The following is a 12,847-nucleotide window of genomic DNA, read 5'->3' as shown; positions in this document are numbered from 1 at the left end:
ATGATCTACTTTAATGAATACAACATGTTTTCTTGAAAGGAACATATATTCTTCCTTGTGTGATTATAATGCTTTATGAATATCAGTTATGATAAGTTAGTCATTAGTACTTTTTAGATTTTTTTCTTTGTTGAGTTTTTGTCTAGTTGTCTACCAGCATCTGAGAGAAGGATGCTACAGGTGTGAACTATGATCACAGAATTCTCTATTTCTTTGTATATTTCTGTCAATTTTTTTCATGTATTTGGATGTCCTGTTATTAATTATAAATATTTATGATTGCTTGTCTTCTTAATGAAGTGATACATTTATCATTATAAAATATATTGTTTATCTCATGTAATTTTTTTATTCTTTGAAATCTATTTTTCTGATTCTAACAAAGCCATTTCAGCATCCTTATGCTAATTGTTTGCATAGCTTGTCATTTTCAATTTTTTTTATTTTCAGTGTAACTGTATTTATATTAAATTTCTTGTCCCTTAGATGACATATAGTTCGACCTCATTAATGTATTGATTTTAAATATCTTGGCAATTTGATTGATGATTTTAGCCCATTATTGATATGTTTGGTTATTGTATGCCTTTAAATTTTTTTCAATTGTCCCATGTGTTTCTTGTTCCCATATACCTTTGATATCTTCATTGAATTATTTGAATACGTTATAAAACTTTATAAAATTCTATTTTAATCTTATTGGCTTTTTAGTTATATTTATCTGTATTAATGCATCAGTGATTGCTCTAGGTATTATAATATACACGTACAATATTTCAGTCTAGTTGCTTTTAAATTGTCCCACTTCATATAAAATGTAGAAAACCTGTAAGAATATACGTCTATATATTTTTCTCTAATCATCCATTACTGTATAGTTGTTTTATATTTTGTATTTTTTATGTGTTAACCCACAGGTCAGTGTTCAAATTCTTCCATTTAATAGACATAGGTCATAAAAAAGAAATTAGGAAAAAATCCTAAAATAGTCTTTTTATTTATTAAAATATTCAACATTTCCAATGCTCTTGATTGCTAAAGATTCAAGAGTCTATCTGGTATATTTTCCCTAAGACAGGGGCTTTCATTAACAATTTCTTATTGTGCAGGATTTGCTGAAAACAGACTCTTTTAGTTTTATTTTATCTTAAAAATGCTATTTCATTTTCATTTTTAAATATTTTTTCAGTCTTTTATAGGATTTAGTTATTCTACTGTCTACTATGCTCCGATTCTTGTTAGAAAACAGTAATTAACCAAATCAAATTATGTTTTTTTATACATATTGTGTGATTTTTTAATTTTCTTTATTTTTTCTTTATATCTTTCTACCTTTTCTTTGCATTTGGTTTATTTTTTAATTTAATTGTTGTTGGGTTTTTGTTTGTTTTTGTTTTTAGATTTGCTGTTTATTCTGCTTTAAACAGTTTGACAATTATTTGCTTTGATATAATTTTTTTTAATTTTCTTTTTCTTTTAATTCAAAATTATTGAGATGACATTGATCAACAAAATCCAATAAGTTTCAAGTGTACAATTCAATAGTATATCATATATATTGCATTGTGTGGTTGCTACCCATAGTTAGATTTCCTTCCATCACCAAATATTTGACCCCTTTTATCCCTACCTACCTCCCCTCATCTACTCTTCCCTCTGGTAATCACTAATCCACTGTCAATGTTCATGAGACTCTGTTTTTCATGTTTGTCTGTTGCTTTTAGATTTATATCCCACATATGAGTGATATACAGTTTTCAACTTTTCGTATCTGACTTATTTTGCTTAGCATGATTATCTCAAGATCCATCCATGTTGTCACAAATGGCAGTATTTCATCTTTTCTTATAGCTAAGATTCCATTGTATATATGTACCACCTCTTCTTTATCCAATCATTTGTTGTAGGATACTTTGGTTGCTTCCATGTCCTGGTCACTGTGAATAATGCTGCTATGAACATCGGAGTGCATATATCTGAAGATAAATGTTTTCAGAATTTTTGGGTTAGTACTCAGAAAAGGGATTGCTGGATCATTAGTAATTCAATTTTTAGTTTTTTGAGGAACCTCCATACTCTTTTTTATAGTAGTTGTACTAATTTGCATTCCCACCGACAGTGTATGAGGATTCCTTGTTCGCCACATCCCCTCCAACATTCGTTCCTCCTTGTCCTGTTGATAATGGCCATTCAAACAGGCATGAGATAGTATTTCATTGTGGTTTTGATTTGCATTTTCCTAATAGTAAAGTTGAGCATGTTTTTATGTGTCTGTTGGCCATTTGTATGTCTTCTTGGGAGAGTGTCTGGTCAGGTCCTTTGCCCATTTTTTAATTTAATTGTTTGTTTCTTTGTTGTTATTGAGCTCTATGAGGTTTGTTTTTTTTTTTTTTTTTGTATATTTTTGGTATTAGGCCCTTATCAGGTGCATTATTTGCAATACATTCTCCCTTTCAGATGATTGCCTCTTTGCTTTGTTAATGTTTTCTTCTGCTGTGCAGAAGTTTTTTAGTTTGATATAGTCTCATTCATTTATTTTTGCTTTTACTTCTCTTGCCTTTGAGGTCAAATTCATAAAATCCTCTTTAAGTCCAAGATCCATGAGTTTAGTACCTATGTTTTCTTCTATGCAATTTATTGTTTCAGGTCTTATATTCAGGTCCTTGATCCATTTTGAGTTCATTTTGGTGTGTGGTGATAGACAACAGTCTAGTTTTATTTTTTTGCAGGTGGCTTTCCAGTTTTCCTAGCACCAATTATTGAAGAGGTTTTCTTTTCAACATTGTGTTTTTGGCTCCTTTGCTGAAAATTATTTGCCCATACATATAGGGGTTTACTTTTGGATTCTCAATTCTGTTTCACTAGTCTGTGTGTCTGTTTTTCTGCCAATACCAGGCTGTTTTGATGATTGTCACCTTGTAGTATAATTTGAAGTTGGGCTGAATGATACCTCTGCTCTCATTTTTTTTTTTTTTCTCAGGATCGATTTGGCTAATTCGGTGTCTTTGTGCTTTCATACAAGTCTGATGACTTTTTGTTCTATTTCTTTAAAAAAAGCCAATGGAATTTTGATGGGGATTGCATTAAATCTGTACAATGCTTTCTGTAATAAGCTCATTTTAACTATGTTGATTCTTCCAATCCGTGAGCATGGGATAGCCTTCCATTTCTTTGTGTCTTCAAATTTTTTTAATAGTGTCTCATAGTTTTTATTGTTTAGGTCCTTCACATATTTTGTTAGGTTTATTCCTAGATATTTTGTTCTTTTTGTTGCAATTGGAAAACTGATTTTTTACATTTACTTTTCTGAAAATTTATTATTATAGAAATACTATGAATTTTGAACATTGATTTTGTATACTGAAACTTTACTGTATTTGTTTATTCTAGCAGTGTTTTAGTGGAGTTTTTAGTGTTTTCTATATAATCATGCCATCCACAAATAGTGAAAATTTGACTTCTTTATTTCTTATTTGGATGCCTTTTATTTCTTTTGCCTAATTGAGTTCTCTAGAACCTCCAAAATTATATCGAATAGCAGTGGTGATAGTGGACAACTTTATCTTGTTCCTGATATAGAAGAAAGGTTTTTAGTTTTTCACTGTTAAGTTTGATGTTAGCTGAGGGTTTGTCATATATGACCCTTATTATATTGAGGTACTTTCCTTCTATATTTATTTTATTAAATGTTTTGATCATTAATGGTTGCTGTATCTTCTCAAAGGCATTTTTTGAATCTATTGATATGATAATATGATTCTTATTCTTTATTTTATGTGGTATATCACATTGATAGATTTACATGTGTTAAAATATTCCTGTGCTCCTGGGATAAAACCCACTTGATTGTGGTGTATAATCTTTTTAATGTTGGTTTCAACTCACTAATATTTTATTTAGGATTTTTGCATCTGTGTTCATGGGAGATATTGGTCTATAGTTTTCTTTTCTGTGTTATCTTTACCAAGTTTTGGTATCAGCGTAATATAGGCCTCATTAAATGCATTAGGAATTATTGCCTCCTCTTCAATTTTTTGGAAGTGTTTGAAAAGAATAGGTATTAAATTTTCTTTAAACATTTGGTAGAATTCAGTGGTGAAGTCATCTTGTCCTGGATTTTAACTTTTTGGTAGGTTTTTAATGATTGTTTCAATTTCATCCTGCTCATTGTTCTATTTAGATTTTCCAGTTCTTCATGATTCAGCTAAGAAGGTTGTATATTTCTAAGAACTTGTCCATTTCTTCTAGCTTGTTATATTTGGTGTCATATACTTTTTCATAGTATTCTTTAATGATCCTTTGTATTTTGGTGGTATATGTTGTAACTTCTTTTTCATTTCTGATTTTGTTTATTTGTGTTCTTTCTCTTTTTTCTTTAGTGAGTCTAAACAGGGGGTTGTCAATTTTTACCTGCTATTTCCAGCATCTGGTTAATCTCAGGGTTCGTGTCAATTGTCTTTCCCCACATTTTTCTTGGTTGATTGTTGGACAATTTTGGATTGTGGACATTAGAAATTTTGTTATTTTCTTCCAATGAATATTGTTTTTTTTGTTGTTCTTGTTTAGCAGGCAATTATCTTGGTTGAACTTAAATTGCAATTCTTGTTTCTTAGATGGGAGCTCACATCTCAGTTCAGACTTTTTTTTCTTCAGCTGAGCTGTTTTCAGTCTTCACCACACATGTATGTTGCATGGATTAACTATAGATATGAGTGGACAAAATTATGAATTTCTCTCTGGCTCTTTCCTTTCTAGAATTCCATACCTCTTACTAGCTGTTAAGTTTCTTCACATCCAGTTTCTGAGTCCACAGACTAGAAAGATTGTTTTTTCCACTGCTGCATCTGCAGTTTCCACTCCACAGGACAACTCTGCATGGCCCCAAACTAAAAATTAAAAAGTGGAAACTTAGTCCATATACCTCTCCTTTATACAGCAGAGACACTCAGTCAGATTTTACCTATTCACTTTTGGGGGCCTTTTGGTAATCTTTTTCTGTTTTATGTCCAGAATTTATAGTTGTTATCTGAAGGGTAATCAATCTCATAAGGCCTTAATGAACTATTATCTGAAGTTAAAGGACCTATTTTATTTTTATTTTTTATTTATATCTTTTAATGTAACATTAAAGAATTCTGTAGTTGTCCCTCTTATTGATTATGACCCTCCCCCCACAATGTCACCTTGGTATGTCTCTTCATGATATGACATTTATTGATTTTCTCCTTGGTCCAATAAGTGATAACAAGGGGACATATTTCAATTCAATATATTTTATACCTACATAAAATAATAAATATTTTACACTTATATAAAACACTCTCCAGATATAGAACAAGCTGTTTAAGAAAGTATTGAGTTTATCCATATCTCCATTATTCAAAAATGTTTATTATGTGTATATTATGAGGCAGACCCTGTGACTATAATATTTAAACAAAAGCTAGCCAAAAATGTGGAAGAATTGTATAGATATTTAAATATCAGCAATATGATCTGCCTAGACACTTGATAATCTAAAGATAATTCTTAATATCTATAAAGCAAAGAAAAAGCAACTTAAAACCCCACAGTTCCTCATGATTTGTGATTCATTATAATTAATATTTATCAAATATTTAAGTGCTGGTTCTTTACAAAGTTTTTGAAAACCTATCCTATTTATGGATTTTATAGTTTGTTGAAATATAGTTACAGTGAGAGTGCTTTGCATCTGGAGTGGTAATTATTGGATCTGGCAAGTTAATTTCTATAAAAATTGATCTAAACAAAAATAAGATGTTTGCTTAATGGTAGAAAATAGATGGTACTAAATGCCTTTAAAATACTAAATGACATTTTAATATAGCATGATTTGTATGAAAAACTACTTTAGGCATCAAAATTACAACTAAACTACAAACTAATTATCATTGAGAATTTTCTGAAGACTAGCTAAACAGAAGTCCTATACTAATACAGAAGAAGCCATATTGAGACTAGTAGGAGGAGTGGTGACGTGGAATGGGCTGGTCTCACACCTACATGCGGCAGTTGAAAATCAAGAGGGATATCTCATTTTTAGAAATCACCACTGAGGAGTGAGGGGTCCTAACCCACACCAGGCTCCCCAACTCAGGGTTCCAGGGTCTGGAAAAGAAGTCCCAATAACTTCTGACTGTGAAAACCAGCAGAGATTGTGGCTGCGTGTGACAAATGGCTACTGCAGTCCCAGGCACTCCTCTTAAAGGGCCCACACATGTACTTACTCACTGAGGGACTCACTTGCTTTGAGCTTCAGTGCTTGAGCAGCAGCTTGAAAAAACCAGGGACATATGAGAAGGAATGGACCTATCTGGTTTCAGGGTGAGAGCTGGAGGGGAAGCTTTCTCCCAGACAGAAGTGCTGGCAGAAGCCATTATGTTGTTGTTGTTGTTGTTGTCGAGCCCTTCCCTCATTCAGCCTGCATGTGCAGGTGGGCAGCATATCTGAGTCTCCATGGATCTAGCTAACACCATGTACCCTTCCCTAATGATTCCATGAAACCCCACCCCACCTAACTTGTAGAATCACCCAAGCTTCCTCCAAGTGGCTTTTCCATGCACCAATCTGTCTTGTTGTATGCTACAAACTTTTCTAAAATCTCTCAATGGTTCACAAATCCTATATAAGCAGAATATAGCCTTGGTGAGACCCATACCATTTACTAAGCAGTCCCAAGCCCAGCATTAGCAACAGCCAGACTTAATTTGCAGTTCAGCTTCTCTCAGGCACCTATAAGCCTATCACAAGTGGCAATCATCTGCAGATAACTTTGTAGCTAATACCAAGTGTCCTGGGGGAGGGCACAGGCAGCAGCTGACCTTGGCTTGCACCAAAGCCTCTCACAAGAGGCCCCAGAACCAACATACCTGGTAGCCAGCTTTAGACTACACTAAAACACCAGCCAACATCTTCCACAAATGACATGCACAAAGGCCAGACTTGGTAGGTACCAGAGCCCCGCTAAAGTGAATCCTATTTCATAGGGACAACCCCTGCAAAACAACTCCTCCACTGTAGTCATGGCCAGTCTTCACAACCAAACAACATGAAGGTAAATCTCTCCCATTGATGTGCCAACAGCAATCAAGTCTCAACCATAATAGGAGGGCACACACAACTGACACAAGGAGCATCTGACTCAGGAGACTGGGAAGACTGCACCACTGAGCCTCACAGGACAACTAGTACATAAGGCCACTCTACTAAGACCGGGAGACATAGTATCTCTACTTAATACATAGAAACAAAACCAAGAGGCAGCCAAAATGAGGAGACAAAGAAACATGTCTCTAATGAAAGAACAGAACAAAGCTCCAGAAAAAGAACTAAACATATTAGAGAAAAGCAATCTACCAAATACAGAGTAGAAAACACTGTTTGTAAGAATGCTTAATGATCTCATTTAGAACTTCAACAAAGAGATAGGAAACATAAAAATGGAGATAGAAATCATTAAAAAAAAACAGTCAGAAATGAAGAATACATTCGAAGGAATCAACAATAGATTAGATGAGGCAGAGGATCGAATCAGTGATTTAGAAGGTAAGTCTGCTGCAAATTCTGAGACTCTAAATTCAACCATGTCCAGAGAGGCCAGAACACAGTTCTAGTCAGCTACAACCAGCCACGGATACATTTTACATGAAGGCAAAATTATGCCAAACATTGTTTTTGTTGGTAGAATTGATGTCAGGATGGATGAAACCCAAATCAAAAGTTTCTTTGCTAAGTATGGTTCAGTAAAAGAAATGAAGATAATCAGAGATTGAACTTGTGTGTCCAAAGGCAATGCATTTTTTTTTCCTTTTATAAACACGTAGATGTACAGAAGATAGTAAAATCACAGATAAATTCCATGATAAAAAGCTGAAACTGAGCCCTCCAATCAGGAAACAAAATTTATGTGCTTATCATGAGCAGCCATGTCCTTTGGTTTTTAAACCTCCTCACGCACCACAGTTTCAGTATTTGGAGTAATCTAAATACTGAAATTTATATACAACCTTCAACCATGACGAAGCATATAACTCTGTATGTTCCAAATTCACTAGTTCAGGTCATTAGGATACCAGTTGCTTGTGTATAATTATGATATGCCACCACAATAGCCTGCTGGGGGAAAAAAAAAAGGAGTTATGCTATATTTCCAGCTTATATTTCCAGTTAACTAATACTGTAATATAATTGACTCAAAAGCTGAAATTTTGCCAAGTGAACTCTCAGTTCACAAAGGTACTCCATCCTCTGGAAATGGCCCACAAAAGAAATCTGAAGATCAAAGCATACAGACAATGATATTTTGTTCATTTAATCCAGAGAACAGACTGAGAAACTCTGTTCTACTTCAAGGATAAAAGACAGCATAATTTTAGAAAAAGTCAGATGGTGCTTAAACCTGTTTGATCCTCTCTACTAACTTCTTTGTCTCATGGAAAATTGCTGATTTTGAATATTAAGAAGATACTGAGAGGTTTTTTTTTACTATTATAGAAATTTAATTCTGAATGTTGATAAATCACATTTAGACTATACAAGTTGTATTAGATTGCCTAGTTTTATTTTACGTTGAAAATTTTTCATTAGATTTTTATTTGGAAACTGGCTCTGTGTTGAATATATAGTTGAAAGTAAAAAATAATAATTGAGACTGAAAAGAATAGCTTTAAGATTTATCTGTAAGGATATTTTTAAAAATTGAAATTGACATTTTAAGAGTTTAAAATAAAATGTTGATTTTCAAAAAGTTGGTTTAGGAAACCCACTATTTTGAAAGGTCAGAATTTTTATAGAATACAAACATTTCACTTCTCTAGGAAGTACCTGTGAATAATACAATATATGCAATATTTTGCTTTACCTTTATGATTTGTCTAGAAATTTTTGACAAAAGCAAAAATTTTAAACCTACATTTTTAATTTGTAAAACTCAGTGTATAGTTAGCTTTACTAAATTCTTCCTCATCTAAACCCAGTAAAACTAATTCTAAACAGTGAGTCCTATATTTATTACTTGGTAATGTTTTATCTTTTATCTAGAAACCACATGTAGCTATTATATTTGCTTGGGATGGTAATTAGGATGACTAACATTCTGTAACTAATTTTTAAAAAAAATCCAAGACAAACTAAACTTTACTAGGTACATTAGCTTCTTAGTGTTACCATTCTCTTTTTTTTTCCTAAATTTTTTCCTTGAAATACTAATCTTAATAGGTGTATCTTAAAATGTGCAAAATATTGATAATAAAGAATGCTGAAGCTTAAAAAATCTACTTTAAACTTAGGAACTTAGGAAAGTTTTTGATATGCAGATATATCTGCTTATGTTATTTAATGCAGTACCACAATGTTTTCTATGCTTACATGTCAAAATCAATATTAGAAGAAAGTCAATAAAAGTGTAACAAAATTGTACATTTTATGGTTAAAAATGTGATAAAATTAGCATGTCAACAATTAGTCCTTAAATATAAATTAACATACTTAAAATATGTAAAACTAACATTTTAGAATGTTTTTCTTACAATCTTGCATTCATCATAAACATTCAATTAAAGTGAGAAATACAAAGTAAAATGTAAATATCTATTTTCCATATTCTAAATTCCACTCCCTAGAGTAAATCATTGCTAATAATTTTATGTGTAAAATTATAGTTTTTTGATATAAAAATTATAATTCTTATAGAAAAAAACTCATTTATATTGTTTTATAATTATCTATCATTAATACAATAATATTTATTTAACCTATTTCAATATTAGCTTATTTCTTTCAATTGTGTCATAGTTTTCTTTTTTTAATAAAAATATTTGTTTATTTCCAATTTTGTCTTGCTTAAAATAATGTTTAGTGAATATCTTTGTAAATTAATCTTTGCATAATTGTGCACTTCTGCACAAATACTACAAAAAGTTTAAACATATTAAAGTTTTCAAATAGTTATCAAGTTGCTCTCCTTAAGTGCTATCAATTTACTTCCTCACAAACTGCATGTGAAGGATATTTATTCACAGCCTTTTGGCAGTGTAAGCTATTATCAATTTATTATAATCTCCCAATTTATAGGTAAAAGTTGATATTTCATTGTTATTTTGGATGTTTTAAGCATTAGAAATATTATATATTTTTAAAATTTTGCTTTTTATTACTAATTCTAATAGCTTCATATGAGCTATGGATGTTAGCAATGTGTCTGTTATTTATAGAATATTATCTGTGCTTTGATTTTGTGTTTTTTTTTATTTTGATTTACTGTTCACAAATCTAAACCTTCAAGTTGTTCCAATACATCATTTTTTAAAATTTTATTATTTTTTCTTTATTTTTTTTTTATTTAAGTTTAGTTGGGATATAATATATTATATTAGTTTAAGGCATATAATATAGTCATTCAACATTTTTATACCTTACAATGTGATCACTCTACTAATTGTAATAATCATCTGTCAGTGAGAACTCATCAAATATTATTGACTTTATTCTCCTTCCCCTTTTCACCCATCCCCACTCCCTCTCTTCTGGTAACCATCCCTTTGGGCTCTGCTTCTCTGAGTTTGTTTTTGTTTTGTTTTATTTTGTTTGCTTGTTTCTTTTTTTTTTTTTTTTAAGATTTCACATATAAGTGAAATTGTATGATAAATGTCTTTATCTGACTCATTTTATTTAGTATAATACCCTCTAGGTCCACCCATGTTGTCACAAATAGCAAGAGTTTATTATTTTTTTATTGCTGTATAATATTCCATTGTATATATGTACCGCATCCTCTTTATTCATTCATCTATCAATGGACACTTAGGTTGCTTCCATATCTTGGCTATTATATCTATCTTTTTAAAATGGTTTCCGAGTGTTGTATCATGCTGATAATGATCTTTCCTGATCTAATATTATGAAAATAAAATCTATCACATTTTCTGCTATTGCTTTTATAATTTCAGTTTTATATTTATATGCTTAATTTATAAATATTTTATTTGATTTGATTATGATTAATAAGTGTGGTAAGTAAAATGGCTCCCCTAAAGATGTTCATACCCTAATCCCTGGAATCTATGATTATGTTAGGTTATCTGGCAAAAGAGGCTTTACAGCTGTAATTAAGTTTACAAACCTTAGGCTAGGCAGATTATCTGTATTATTTGATAGGCCCAACCCACTGGATAATCCAGATACTTAAAAGATCACTTAAAAAAAGGGAACCTTCTCCAGATAGAGTAAGAGAGATGTTGCAGAAAGGAAAGTTAGGGAGATTCCAAGTAGGAGAAGGATTTGATGTGCTATTATTGACTGTACTATGTACAGTCTCACATTCAAGGAGTAAAAATAGTTAAGAATGGCCCCCAGTCGACAACCAGCCAGGTAGAAAAGGGAATATCAGTCTTACAGTTTCAAGGAACTAGATTCTACCACTTAACAAATGAGCTTTGAAACAGATTGTTCTCAGAGATGCCCAATAAAAACCTTGTACGATGGAGAGCAGTTAACCCAGATAAGTCTGCAAGACTTCCGACATACATAAATGTGAGATAATATGTAGATATTGTTTTGAGCCACTAAATTTGTGGTATTTTATTATGATAGTAATAGAAAAATAATGTAGTATGTGTTAATTAAAAAATATTGCTCTGTGTTTAATTTTGATTTCCCTCTTTTATTTTATTTTTCATGTATTACAATTTTTTTGATGGAAAGGGGATCTTTAATCAAGACCATCTTGAAGCCAGATGTGACTGCTAAATTTAGAACCAAAATACTGACTTTAATCATGAAATATTAAAGGAATTGTGACTAGAAAGTAATGTCTATATACTATTTTCACTCCTTTATGTTCTTTTGTTACCAGTGCATATAAAATCTTTCACACCTAGTTTCACGGATACTTAGCAGGCAAGCCATGCTCTGCCACCAAAACAATGCAATGAAAAAATAGAAAAGCTAACACAAATTAGGACCTGAAGTTTAGAGTAAAACCAGTTCTCTTATTAAAAACAGTAGTGGTTCCATATGCATGAATTGAAAATTTTGTAAAATTGGTGACAAAATATTTTGACAAACAGTCTAGGAAGATATATTTATAGATATTTGGGATATTAGCATGCCATTTTTAGACCAAAAAATGGCTATAGTTTATGTGGATAGCTTATCCATACAAATTTTTTGTATAAAGCAGAATAATTTAAATAAAAATTTATAGTCAAATGGAAACAATAATAGCACTAATACACTAAATATCATTTATGAGTTAAAAATCAGAACTTTGAATTTTAAGAAATACATGCAATATTTCATTGAGCAAATTTTTTCTTTGAACTTAAAACCATTGAAACTTTAGTGTCTTGAAGTACCAACATTAAATATGTTGAGTAGTTTTGTAGAATAAATAGTAGAAATCAGTATTAAATAAATATGTGTAAACTGAGTTATTCTTTCACAATACTTGATTTTTTCTAAATTTATTTATTTATTTTTTATGGTGACATTGGTTAACAAATTTAATAAGTTTCAACTGTACACAATAACAGAAAGGCATATATAAATATTTACATTGTGTGTTCACCTCCCATAGTTAGATTTCTTTCTGCCACAACATATTTGACCCCCTTTATATCGTCTACCACCTTCCTCCTCACAAACTACACTCTAGTAACCACTAGTCTATAGTCCATGTCCATGTGTCTCTGTTTGTTTGTCCTGTTCATTTGTTGTTTTTAGATTTATATCCCGCATATGAGAGATATCATGTGATTTTTCAACTTTTTCTGTCTGGCTTATTTCACTTAGCATGATTAACTAGAGGTCCATCCATGTCATCACAAAT

The 12,847-nt window shown here is 31.4% G+C and overlaps 1 pseudogene; it reads left to right on the top strand.

The window, feature by feature from the left end:
• The first annotated feature begins 7,069 nt into the window (after positions 1-7,069).
• LOC102889198 lies at positions 7,070-8,427 on the top strand (annotated as a pseudogene).
• Positions 8,428-12,847: the final 4,420 nt, after the last annotated feature.

The sequence above is a fragment of the Pteropus alecto genome, unplaced genomic scaffold (assembly GCF_000325575.1).
Source record: "Pteropus alecto unplaced genomic scaffold, ASM32557v1 scaffold250, whole genome shotgun sequence".
Lineage (NCBI taxonomy): Eukaryota > Metazoa > Chordata > Mammalia > Chiroptera > Pteropodidae > Pteropus > Pteropus alecto.
This window is presented reverse-complemented; position numbering and strand designations above follow the sequence as displayed.